This window comes from Balaenoptera borealis (genome assembly GCF_965194805.1).
Source record: "Balaenoptera borealis genome assembly, chromosome: 9".
Classification (NCBI taxonomy): Eukaryota; Metazoa; Chordata; class Mammalia; order Artiodactyla; family Balaenopteridae; genus Balaenoptera; species Balaenoptera borealis.
This window is the reverse complement of record NC_138873.1, coordinates 37718251-37732547: the sequence shown is the minus strand read 5'-3', so window position 1 is coordinate 37732547 and position 14297 is coordinate 37718251. Positions and strand designations below refer to the sequence as shown.

Sequence of the window (14297 nt, the reverse complement as noted above, 5' to 3'; positions counted from 1 at the left end):
GTCATCAAAAGCTGCAAATTGTCTGACCACTATTCCTCAAAAATGTCAAGGTCATCAAAAGCAAGGAAAGTATAAGAAACTGTCATAGTCTAGAGGAATATAGGGCAATATGATGACTCCACATTAAATGTAATGTGGTCCCTTGGATAGGATCCTGGAACAGGAAAAGGATATTATGTAAACACTAAGGATCTCTGAATAAAGTATGGATATTGGTTAATAATAATGTATTGATATGTATTTAGTAGTTGTGACAAAGGTACCATACCAATGTAAGATGTTAATAATAAGGGAACAGGTTGTGAAGCATACCGGAACTGTCTTTCTACTATCTTCACAAACCTTTTGTAAATTTAAAACTCTTATAAAATAAAAGGTTTATTTTAAGAATTCAAATGGTAACCTAACAATCTATGGGATGGACTGAGTCAGCTCATTGAGCTTGCCCGGCCATATTGTCTCAGCCAACGTACACCCCCAATGCAGCCCTTTACACAGTGATGTGGCAGAAAGAATTCTGTCAGTGCCAAAAATTATGACATGGAAGAGGGTTAAAAATTAAAAGCTTTACATTTTTAAGTTTATTATTGAATCACTTATTTGCTCAAAAATATATGGAAAGAAATTAAAAAAGAAAATCTCAAAGCAGCAAGTTTTCTTAAATGGTACTTTTCCTTCTTTTGGTTTGTTTGTTTGAGAGTCTGTAGTAGAATACAATTTGAGAGCTTTATGGAGAAATTATAACTACTGTTAATTTTTTTTTTTCCAATTCAGGCATGTAAAGGGATACTAATATGCAGTTTTGTTTTTTTTAAAGAAAGAAAGACAAACAAAAAGAAAAACCAGTAGCAGATTGAATTCAGATAAAGGTACTAAACCCAATTAGAAAAAACATTAAAAAACAAAAAAAACAAACAATGGAAAAAACATAAGAGCAAGCATTCCTCTCCTTAGATGGAATCACAGCTGTAAAATGCTGAGACACCAATGCATTCTGCATTAACCAGATTACAGAGGAAAAGACGCTCTTATTTTGGATGCAGTTCAGAATTTGGCACCATCTCTCACCTTTTGAGGTCACTTGCTTTTTTGTTCATTACAGTGCATAAACTTTGCTGATACCTTGTTAAATGCCAAATCAGTGTAAGTGTAGTAATGAAGTTTTTTTGTTTGTTTGCTCGTTTGTTTTTTGGAAAGTCTGCACAGCATATTGAGAGGTTTTTCATTTCAGGGCTTAAAATATTTAATGAGCAGGTAGCTTACTGCCAGCTACAACTTACTACTCACCCGCTATAAAGAGAAAAAACTATAAAGTTCAACATCAGCTACTCTTACAGCCCGTTCAGGCCTAGGTTTGTAGGTTTGCAAGTACATTAGAAAAAGCTTACAGTGTGTGAAAAGAAAAGAGTATGTGAGACATAAAGGAGCAGATATTGTTAAGATATATGCCAGTGTCTGACCTTTCAGCTTACACATTTACTTTTCTTGATGATTATTAGAATTTGTAGTATTTTCTAACTAAAAATGCAACTTGTTTTACTTCCAAGATGTTGAGGTATCATCATCATCATCGTCATCATTACCATCAGCTTTACTAGAAATAGGACCTTAAGTTCCTCCACTTGAATTTGCCTTGCAAAATTGTCTCTAGAGATATTTTTATTCTTAAAATTTCTTTGACATTACTCCACTTATTATTATTGATGTGTTAATAGAAAACTATAATTTCTGAAATTGCTTTATAGTGTGTGAAATGGTTCTCAATAACAAATTTCTGAAACGTAGCAACTTTAGGGAATCAAACAAGAAGAAGGAAGCTTTAAATTCCCTTATAAATGATCAATTAATATAAGACTTATACACGTCAAAGAAGAGACTGTGCAACCCAAGGAAGGTTCACAGATGCTTGTAAACTCTTATTGGATTTGACACTGGACACTTAGAAGAAACCTGTTTATTAGTGATTTATTTCCTGGAAAGTTAGAGATACCAAATTTTTGTGCAATGAGTCACTCCAAAGGAAAGACGTTATCATAAGAGTTATGACAAGTACTCTGGCTTGTGAAGAAGAAAATCTTATTCCCAGCCTTGAGCTGGCGTAATATGACTCTGATAATACCCTTGGGTCTCAGACTCTACATCGTTGTAAAAGAATCGGGGAAGAATGGACTAGGAGATCTTTTCCAGCTCTAAAATTGTTTCATTGTATAAACACAGATATTTTTATCCTCTACAAAATAATTAGTACTATATATCATTTTGTAAAAGTCTGTTTAGGAGTAGTTCAATCACATCTGCCATTATCAAATAAAAATTGCAATTCACATTAATCTGTGATAGTATTATCTTAATCAGCTGCTAATAAATCAGTTGTTCTAAATTCTATTTTCCAAATCTTTGATACAGACTTTTATCATTATTGAAATTTAGGGACAGAAGTGTTTCCTATTTCAAAGATTTAATGAAGCATTATTTTTAAAGGTTCTTACTACCAGGTTATTTTATATCAAAGCAGATCATAACTGAACTTCATTCTTATATAATTTACTCTGAGAAGTTCCTTTACATATTCATTAATAGAGAAATCTTGAAATCTGTGGATCCCAAGAGACCTGTAGTGTTTCTGTAGATCATGCATGTTCTCAGTGCTGGTGCAGTTTTCTCTCAAGAGAGCAAAAATTGGTTTATTGAGGGAAGATAAAAAAGTAAGTTAGCTATTTTGAGTGTTTGAGGCCTTCCAGAGGGCCTTAGTACATATACAGATATAAGGATATCAATGGGATTAAAATTTTATGGGGAATGATTAGGAAAAAAATGTCTAAAAATGTTTGTTAGGGGGACAATAATGAAGAAAAGGTCACATCACTGAAAAGCCAAAGCAATTTATATATATATATTTTAAACCCTCAAAACTGTATCTGGGTGAGAAAGCAGAGTGCCAAGTTACTTCCCAAAGCAAATTAAACTGGCTGAGTTATAAACCTTTCAAAAATTAGACTTATAATGAGCGTGCAGACAGATCTTTAACTCTAGCGATTCCTTCAAGGACTGAGCCACTCTAACATCCTTTGGGAGCCTAATTGAAACTGATTATGGTTGACATCTCATAATAGACTTTAGTTTAAATGATTTCTTTTTGGATCTAAAAACAGTTTTGGTTCCATGTATTTCTAAAGTGTGCAATATACTTCCTTTATTTTTTAATAATGATATGATGTCTAAAATGTTAAATTTTTAAAAGTATGTCCAACTGCCTTTGAAAACACAAACATGAACTAAACCAAAGTGTAGGCCACACGAATCACATTCTCTGTCTTCACTTGGTGTTTGTGTGGACTACTGAACTCCTGGGAGTTTTACGTTTTGACAGGTGGAATCTTTAAGAGGATCTTTTTCTTTAACACTCTATTTAAGCAAAGCCTAGGGGAAAGTAACAGTTGCCATCACAGAACTGATTTCATTTTGTAAGTGTGTTTAAGAAAATTAATCGGCTTCTGTGATTCATAATTACCAAAGAAGATGCACAATTTTGATATAATATTTGATTCTGTTGAAAATATGTGTGGGAGGTATATGATCAAATAGTTTTGTATGGCAGCAATTTCCCTTTATATTATTATGTTGAAAAATTTTTGCTAATAACAATAGTAATCAGCTACACTTTATAAGAAATGCAGTATACAAACGGTAATACCAATGATACTAACAAAGCATAAATCATAACTGCATTATTGTAAAATGCTTCTATTCCAGTGAATCTGTCAAGTTCTGAACATGTGAATTTTATTTTTGCCAACATCACTTCATATGCCACAGCCATGAAAGAGTAAAATGAAAGAAAATATGTTTTGCATCTATGTGCCATGCATTTCACTAAGAGATAATCACATCCAAGAAATGTGGGAATTGAGTCACAAAACAGTAAGTACAGGTAATAGAGCAAATCAAGTCAGAAAATAGGGTGAGAATAGCACTACTGCTTATCTTTCCAACTCTGAGCATTAAGACTTATATCTCTTAGCACTCATATTTCCAATTTAAATGAAGGTAAATGTATTTTCAACTTTTGACTTCCTAATTCAGACCTAGAAAAAAAAGGAAACTGTTTAGTCTGTACTCAGGACTAGAAAAAATGTCATGCAATAGAGAAAGGAGAATAAGTAAATATGAATAATAAGATAAACTATGAATAAGAATATACATTTTATATTCCATCATAGTTCATAAAATTGGATTTTAAATCTATGTAAGGACAGAAGTGGAAACCACATGAGAATCTTGATATCTTAGAATCTCCAAGGAAATGAAAACGGTGTACAGTAGCAAAACTATAACAAGCAGTATTATAAATAAATGATTTTATTAAATATTTTTACATAAATCAACTAAAATTAGATAAGATGGCTTTTTAATATTTTATAATCAACAGCCATATTTTAAAAAAACAAAATAGTGGTGAAAACTTCATATAATTTCCCAGCATTTTGCTCTGAAATCTTAAACAGCCCAAGAGCTTAGCATAGGCTACAACAATTTTAGATTGGAAGTCAACATAGGGTATGTCAAGAGCACTAGTTTAGAAACACTGGGCATAAGTGTACTTGCTAACTGAGTGACATCTCTGGGTACATTTCCTTTTCTTTTTTTAAAGAGGTAGTTGGACTGATGCATGTTTCTGAAATCATTAGATCATGGCCAACTCTGAGAAAATGATAGCAGCTGTGCAATAGCTATTCATAAAAATCCACATATTCAAAAATATTTTCATTTCAACAAGATTCTGTGTGTCCTTGAAGCCACTTTGTGGGACCCTTGGGACCCATTGGTTTCATGAACTCACAGTTCAGGAACCATGAATTGAGATTATTTTAAGGGCTTCTTTCATCTATGATATTTTTGTCTCTGTTTCTAAACCAAGTTTATTCTAAGTACCATGGATTGTATAAATTTATATTTTGAAGCAGAAATCAAATGGACTCTTTTTACTTAATTACATTTATGGAATACAGATAGGTCCAAGCTTACTCAAGGAGAAAAGTCAACCAACCAAATTCAAGAGGGAACTTACATATGTAACTGGCTAAACCCTAAAACTCTTGAGTGATGCAGGATCACAAGTCTGTTCCTAAATCATTCTCTACTATAATCAGAAGGCCAGGTAATTAGTGTTTTTTTATTATTGTTGTCTTTATCCTTCACCAGAATTTCTGGGCTTCCAACTCCCTAGGGAACTGGAAAAGACAAATTATAAATATCTGGTAGCAACACCTTAGATGCTAGTAAGAAAAAAGATTTTGTGGCAGTCAAAGACTTGGGTCAGAATTCCATCGCTTTCTTTTACTGGCTGGACAACTATGGCAATTTAATGTCTGACTCCAAACTTTCATTTCCTGTATTTGTAAAATAGAGTATAAAACCTCCAAAGCAGGTTTTTGTGAGATAACAGATAACAGGCATACCTTGTTGTATTGTGCTTCACTTTACTGTGCTTCACAGAAACTGCAGTTTTTACAAATTGAAAGTTTGTGACAACTCTGCACTGTCAGATGATGGTTAGCATTTTTTAGCAGTAAAGTACTTTTTAATTAAGGTATGTACCCCCTTTAAACTTAATGCTATTTTACACTTAATAGAATACAGTACATGTAAACATAGCTTTTATTTTTTTTGACATATAGTTGATCCACAGTATTCTATTGGTTTCAAGTGTACAGCACAGTGATGCAATATTTTTATAGATTATACTTCATTTAAAGTTATTATAAAATAATGTCTATGTTTCCCTGTGCTGTACAATATATCCTTGTAGCTTATTTATTTTTTACATAGTAGTTTGTACCCTCTTTTCTCCTATCCCTCTCTTTCCCCTCTCCCTTCCCTGTTCCCGCTGGTAACCACTAGTTTGTTCTCTATATCTGTGAGTCTGTTTCTGTTTTGTTATATTTGATTTTTTTTAATTTGTTTTTTAAATTACTTATATTTTAAATCAAAATATAAGTAATAACATACAGTATTGTCTTTCTCTGTCTGACTTATAATGCCCTCTAGGTTCATTCATGTTTTTGCACATGTCAGAATTTCATTGTTTTTTATGGCTCAGTAGTATTCCATTGATATATACCACATCTTCTTTACCCATTCATCAGCTGATGGACACTTACGTTGCTTCCATATCTTGGGTGTTGTAAATAATGCTGCTGTGAACATTGAGTGCATGTACTTTTTTGAATTAGTGTTTTCATTTTCTTTGTCTATATACCCAGGAGTGGGATTGCTGGATCATATATTTGTTCTGTTTTTCGTTTTCTGAGGAACCTCCATACTGTTTTCCATAGTGGCTGCACCAATTTACATTCCCACCAACAATATACTAGGGTTCCCTTTTCTTACATCCTCACCAACATTTGTTATTTGTGGTCTTTTGGACGATAGCCATTCTGACAGGTATGAGGTGACATCTCATTGTGGTTTTGATTTGCATTTCTCTGATGATTAGCAATGTTGAGCATCTTTTCATATACCTGTTGGCCATCTGTATGTCTTCTTTGGAAAAATGTCTATTCAGGTCTTCCTATGTTTTTGTTTTCTTATATTAAGTTGTATGACGTGTTTATATATTATGGATATAAATGCCTTATTGGTCATATCATTTGCAAATATTTTCTTCCATTCAGTTGGTTGTCTTTTCATTTTGTCAATGGTTAAACATAACTTTTATATGCACTGGAAAATCAAAAAATGTGTGTGACTTACTTTATTGTGATATTCACTTTATTGCAATAGTCAGGAATTGAACTCTCAATATCTTTGAGGTATGCCTGTACATACATGCACACACACATATACGTATGTACAAAAATCCTCCAAGGCAGGGTTTTACAGAGATAAGAGTACACATACATAAATACATATGTGCATGCATACATGTATGAATAAATATACATAGATGTGTCTATGAATACACAAGTATACATGAATATATACATACATGTGAACATGTGCTCTGTGTGTGTTCTAGCAAGGTGCCCAGCATATAAAAATTCCCTAAACAAGATAGCTTATATTGTCTTCAGCAAGACTCCTGGCAGCATAGAAAGCACCTAGTGCACATTTAAAAAAAAAGGAGCTCCTTCTGAACAAGAACATTATCAAAGGATGCCTATTCCTCCTGGCTAACACAAGCCAGTCCCGTGGCTCAGGACTGGATTTCAACCATTACTCATGCCTTGAGCTGGGCATCAAAAATGGCTCTGCTAGACATTAAGCTGTTCTCACTCTGGTTCTTGCTATGCCCTATACCAATAACTCCCAAAGGATGATCCCCAGACCAGCAGCAGCATCGCTTGGAAACTCGTTAGAAATACACATTCTCAGGCTCTACTTTTGATCTAGTGAATCAGAAATCTATGTTTAATCAGCCCTCCTAGTGGTTCAGATGCTTTCTAAAGTTTGAGAACCACTGCCTCATACCAGGTTCCATTCTCCATTACACCAACAAGTCATAAATAGTGTGAGCAGACTCCGTCCTCCTCCTCCTCCTCCTCCTCCTCCTCCCCCTCCCCCTCCCCCTCCCCCTCCCCCTCCCCCTCCTCCTCCTCCTCCTCCTCCTCCTCCTCCTCCTCCTCCTCCCCCTCCCCCTCCTCCTCCTCCTCCTCCTCCCCCTTATACTTCTCAACCAAAGAGAATTTACCATACCATCCTGAAGAGATTTGAGGACACTCATGTATTATAAAGAATAAAAGCTTCTTTGGCTTGGTGCTATACATTTTATTTCTTCTAAGTGTTACATCTCCTACTGAGTACATCAGAGTAATGACAGCTGGTTATGCTTTCTTGGGGTTCCCTCAGGTGACCTCCCCATCCTGTGATCTCTATTTGCTTCTGCCTGAGCCCTCCTCTAATAAAGCCCCGCCTGTGAGCAGGTCAGCAACTCAAATCCCCATCTATAGAGTGAGGCATTTGGGCAAAACCATACCTTCAAGTCAATGTCAAAGCTCCTTCTTTATGATCCGGTATACTATGAGTTGTACAGGCAAATAGGTTGATGCTATGAAGACCCATAAGAGGTATAGTCACCTGAATGATAACTCTGACTCTAAGTATTAGACGTGTGGATTTCTTTCATAAAGCTGAGTGGAGGAGTTTTGTCTTAGTTATTGTGTCTGACCCACCTTCATCTTTGACAAGCTGACTCTAAAGATTGCTGAGTTTCCATTTTCATTCTTGATGTTAGCTCTTCACCCAGGGCTTTTCTCACTCATCCTTTACATGTTATAAGGAATAGAGAGTAATAAGACAGTAGGGACTTCAAACAAAATGAAATAGATTGAAACACAGGGAGTGCACTGAATATTTCCCAAAACTCTTTTGCTAGTCAGCTGAAAGAAATATGAAGTTTGTCTCCTCAACATCGGAATGTCACAACAGCAGGATTTCATAGGGACTCATTTGTGAAATATTTGGTATAATAAAAAGGATAGTTTATAAAGTAAAAATAGAAGTGGGAAGTGGATAAATGCCTCAAATAGGGAAATACTGAAAAAAACCCTCTTACTCTTTTATTTTGAATGTGTGCAATGTATCTCATTTTGTTTGTTTTTAGTAAGAATTTTTTCACATTTATTTGCTCTTTTCCTGTATATTTGGATATTGATCTTGGCTTTACTAATTCTCTCTACTGCTTTATATTAAAATAACATTTTTAAAAGCTAGGCAATTGAATGATATGAGCCTTAAATCTATAGGTTGAGTGTGGTCCATTCTTAATATTGTCTAACATTCTAGGAATTTTTGATGCTTTTTATTACTATAATCAGTAAACATTTTTTGCAGGGATTTGAGGACCAGTCCTTTATAGAATTTGAAAAAAGAAAGTTTATTTTTAGTTTCATCACCTTTCCTATTTCCCCATATACCCATCTTCTTCACACTATTTCTTAGTTCTTCAGAGAACCAACTGGGAGACCTCATTGGATGGATATGACCTTCAAGTCCGACTCTTGCTTTGCCCACCATCTGAATCTACAATTTTTTTATCCTCTGTGTGTTTCTTCACAAATCTTAGTTCTGACTACTATGGTAATCTATCAATAATTTAAGCTAATTCCACACTGCAAAATTATGTGAATTAAGTTACATGCTGGTTACATGCTTTTGGATGTTATCAAGGTTCAACATTATCCATAAATATAATGTTTTTGTATTGTCTATAAATCATAGTTGAAAACAATATATATAAAACTAAAAAAAAAAATAATTTAAGCTAAGATAGGGGTTTAAATGTATGTTTTCCCGAGGTTATAGATAAGTCTTTGGTAGGTTATGCATAAAGTCTGCTCAAGACTCGAATCAAAGGAACCACAAGGAGGTTTACTGGGCCCCTCCAAGTAACTTTCAAGCAGTGTGTCTCATAACTTGGGAATTTAAGGAGTTTATGCTAAAGTATTTGGTGAAACAAATCATCATAGAAAATAAATATCCATTCCCATTCATAAACAGTATTATTTGCCCATGTGCCCAGAGGTGTCTAAATTTCTCACTTACATTCTTGATATATTTAGATGTTCTGCTTCCAATGATTCTGTTCATTCAGGGTCTCTACTCTAGAAGCTGATAGTCTTCTTATTTACCAAGGTCCCTTCAATGTACAAAAAACAAAATACCATGGAAGAAGATGAGGTTCCAACCTTATTAGAGTAGCCTTTATCTGATTATGGAGACAGCCATTTGGCACAAGAAAATCCTCCTTTTAGTTAATTTCTAAACTATGCAAATATGCCCACTCTTAAAATTCTACCAGTTTAATTTACTAAGAATTTTAATATATTAATCTTCCCAAATTACGTGACCTTTTAACAAGGGATTTCAACATAGTGACTAATATGAGAATTGCAGACCATGTGGCAAATCCATGAGGAATATCTATTTGAACAGTTGGATTTGCTCATTTTCCAACACTCACAGCAGTAATTGTTAGAGATTTAACATACCTTCTTATAAAAGAGAAAAAGCAGTATCCTTGTATATTGGAGATAAGGCTCTTCTTACCTTTATGTTTCTATTTCATGTTTAGAAGCAAACAGAAGGTTGCTTTTTTTTTTTTTTTTAAAGATTGATTGATTGATTGATTGATTGCTATGTTGGGTCTTCGTTTCTGTGCTAGGGCTTTCTCCAGTTGCGGCAAGTGGGGGCCACTCTTCATCGCGGTGCGCGGGGCTCTCACTATCGCGGCCTCTCTTGTTGCGGAGCACAGGCTCCAGACGCGCAGGCTCAGTAGTTGTGGCTCACGGGCCTAGTTGCTCCGCGGCATGTGGGATCTTCCCAAACCAGGGCTCGAACCCGTGTCCCCTGCATTAGCAGGCAGACTCTCAACCACTGCGCCACCAGGGAAGCCCCAGAAGGTTGCTTTTGCAAGGTGTTTATAATGCCTTCCTGGTGTTTTGGAGTGTTAAGACTAAGAGAGAGCTCAGAGAATATCTGCTCCAAAAGAATTTAGCCCCAGAAAGTGGACTTGCCCAAGGTTACAGAGGAAATTAAGAATGTGCCAACATAAGATCTCTTACTAAGTCCAGTTCTCTCTCCTTTGCACTGTAACACCTTTCACATGATTTTGTTTTCCTATCTTCCTAGAGTTATTCAGAGTAATGTTTGTTTATAGTCTTGATGTTAATGACAATGTCAGCTAATACACTGGAAATTTCCTTAAGTAACTTGACAACCCTATATGTGACATTGTACATCACTTAAATTGAAAGAAAAGTATGACTAATGCAGCATGCATCAAAATTAATTCTGTCATGAACTGCTCTGAATGAGTCATAGAAGCCACAATACTGTATTTAGAATAATAATAAGACAAGGAATAATGACATCCTAAAATTTAATGAGGTAGTTTAGTTTAATGTACATTGTTAGTTTGTGTCAACCTACTGCCCATTGCAAGCAGCACATTTTTTAACACCCTTGTGCAATGGGGCTGTAAATTACTATAATTAAATTAAGCTATAACCTTATCCAGGCAATATGAGATATTTATACTTTGTTTCTGTAATCATATTATCTGCTCAGAACAGAAACCACAGTAGAATAAAAAAAATCAAACAGCACTATCAACCATGTCACTTATAAATTTTCAAAGGGAAAATAAAGCTACTTGGGATTAGCTATACATTTTCCAGGTATGTCCATCACAAATCTCTGATGTAAGCAATTACCATTTAATGCATCTTTGTTAACTGGTTGTTAAATTTGAAAGCAGAGCACAATGTGGGATAAAAATATTTGCCTCAAATAAGCATACCTGCATGCCTTTTCATTTCCTTCCAATCTCATTTTAAGATTATAGGCAGATGGAGAGAGATTACTAGTTTGATTTCATGGGATGGTACAGATTCTGAGAAACAACTCTGAACCCTGGAAGCAATATAATAAAATTAGCTTTTTTTGATGATTACTCCATTATGGTTTTCATAAAATTTGTGTTGTGCTGGGACAATTTTTCATGGATTATTTTTAGGTATGTACTGTTTTCCTCTGGGCATGGTAATTGGAGTTGGAAGGAGATGATTGTTAATAAAAATATGGAGAGGGATTAATTATTTTCTCCTCTCTTTTATTTCAATTGTTTGTAACATCTGATAGCACTTGTCATATATTGTAATCAATATATAGACAATAAGTTCTTTGAAGTTGGTACTTTAATTTATTCCAAGACTGTAAGTGCCTAGCATAGTACACAGCACAAAGTAGGGTCTCAATAAATATTTATTGAACGAATAAAAAATTGAGGAAAGAAATGAGATTTGTTTTCTTCAGATATTATGATTTATAAACTCTAAACCTTATTTTTCACTTTTAAGTTCCTGGAAAACTTCCTTGTATGGGTTAAACATCTCAGTAGTGGGAATTGAACAGTCATATCATGTCATATCATTTATACCTTCCACAACCACTTTTACTTTTAAGAAAATTAGGACCTCAAATTATCATGTTCAAGTTCTAGTTTCTGACTTCACCACTGATGCCTTGTCTAAGTCACTCAAGGTATTGAAAAAAATATGGATGGAGAAGTCACCAAATATATTTACAACATATTCACATTTTTTAATCATGATAAAGAATAATCATCACTGTGATAATTACCGTACTGTGTTCCTGATCCTCTTTGTCTATGAGAGATACCAAGTGGAGCACAGGTCAGATCTTGCATGACCTTATTGTCTTTGCATTTCACTTTTTAAAACTATATTTAGTGTTATAATCATACAAGAGCTGGATTTGACAACATAACTCTTAAGGCCAAGGTTAGATTGTTACTTGGCCCTAGCTATACGTTGACCCAGTAGAACTTCAAATACATAATATTAGTTGTTAAAAAAAAAAAAAATCAGCTACAGTGTTTGTGTGTCAGTCAAGTTTCTTGGAGCATCCTGGAAAAAAGCAAAAGCAAAACAAAACAAGAAAGAAAACAGGTCAGTTCCCAGTAGACTATGAGTTGATATGTCAACATCATCAATGAAAAGAGTGAGGCCCAATGAGTAGTTTCTAAATGGAGTTATGTGCATGTGGCAAGGGATTGTGGAATTTCTCTCAAAGGAAGAAGAATATATAGAGTCATAGATTTGTTATTTTAATAATCCTTGCCCATGGTTCACTGTTTCCTTGTTATCACATTAATAGCTAATAGTTTAAAATGTGAAAAAAATTGTATTTAAATATAAATAACCAAATGTTCAGTAGTGGAACTATGTGGCTCTGTATGTTTTTCTCCTATGTGGTAAAACAGCAAACAGTAATATCATTAATTTCAGTCATGTGAGTTTAAATAAATTGTGATGTACTATTTATTTTTCTTGTCATTGACTATGTCAGACAGGAGGCTAATTAGTTTGAAAATCTCACTTAGAATATCTTCTACTTTATAATCCCTGTGCATGGAAATTGACAGTATTTAGTAAAAGAGAATGCAGTTCAGTACCATTAGGAAAAACATTGTTCTTATATTTATCTTCCTGTAAATGAGAACAAAGAGCTAGAGACCATTTTGTCTAATTGCTGTATTATTCAAAATTGATGATGTTTTCTAAGTCCTGAAGATCATTTCTAATTTTTAACTTAAGCTCTAGGAGGGAAGATACTTTCTAGAAAGAGCTCATTTATTTTAGAGCAACTTAACTTATTTTTCTCTTATTATCATGAGGTATATGTCAAATTGCAATACATAATTTTCTATATTTAGAAATTTCTGACTGCAACATTTAGGTTAAAATTCCTTGAAATTAATATCTTCAGAGGAAGTAAATATCAATTTTCAGAAAATGATGAGCCCTCATTAGTGAGGCAAGCACTAGATAAATGCTACACACGTGTTATCCATTCATTTCCAAAAATAACTTATAAAGAGTTACTGTTATGTCCATTTTACAGGTGAGGAGATCAGAGTCACATGCCAGTAAATGGTAGAGAAGGCATTAGAACTCATTAGCATGTCTCAAGAACTTGAGCTGTGCTGTATTGTGCTGTACTTTAACCCTGAATTCTATGTTTTGTTTTCAAATCTTCTACTAATTTATTCATTGAACAATAGTTTAATTTTTATGAATTTCAGTTCTCTAATTGATAAGACAGATATCTTAGCACTTCAGAAAATAAATGCTATGAAATGTTGTTAAGAATTCAGTGAGAAAGGCACTATCATGTACTACATTTGGAGTGTAGATGGGCACAATCTTTTTTTTTTTTTTATTCATTTATTTTTTTTTATTGAAGTTGATTTACAATGTTGTGTGAGTTTCAGGATAAATTAGGAGACTAAGATTCACATATACACACTACTATATATAAAATAGATAACTAATAAGGACCTACTGTATAGCACAGGGCACAGTTTTTTTTAAAGCAATTTGGAAATATAAATCAAGGGCCTTAAAAGTTTTTGTACCATTTTTTAACCTTGTACTTCCATAGCTAGTAATGTATCCTGAAGGAATAATCACAGGTGTGGTTAATGATTTATGCCTAGCCTGTAACCATCTTTGAAGAGAATGTTCAACAATACTAACAAATTTAAAATTTGTAAATTACTAGATAAGTTGATATGACAGAGTATGTTCTCAATTCCAAAACATGCAAGTAATAAAGTTTGTAACTGAGATGAGTGACAACATATGAAAATCAAAACGATTTGACTATTTCGATTGGTTGTAACCAGTAAACTTAAAATATTACTTTAAAGAACAGAAACAAAAGAGTAGCATCTGCATAAGGACATGCTCACATTTGTCTGAGAAAGTCCTCTA

General features: G+C 34.0%; 1 protein-coding gene and 1 long non-coding RNA gene across 12 annotated transcripts in view; both read left to right on the top strand.

The window, feature by feature from the left end:
* Window positions 1-5991, top strand: part of LOC309635297 — a 44383-nt gene extending 38392 nt beyond the window's left edge. Inside the window, exon 3 of the long non-coding RNA XR_014248741.1 lies at window positions 51-5991. This is a non-coding gene — a long non-coding RNA (uncharacterized lncRNA). The remainder of the gene's footprint in view (window positions 1-50) is intronic.
* The window catches only part of NKAIN2 (sodium/potassium transporting ATPase interacting 2), a gene marked incomplete at its 3' end in the record, with an annotated part of 1018208 nt that overhangs the window by 688348 nt on the left and 315563 nt on the right, over window positions 1-14297 (top strand). The gene's annotated exons all lie outside the window — the stretch shown is intronic.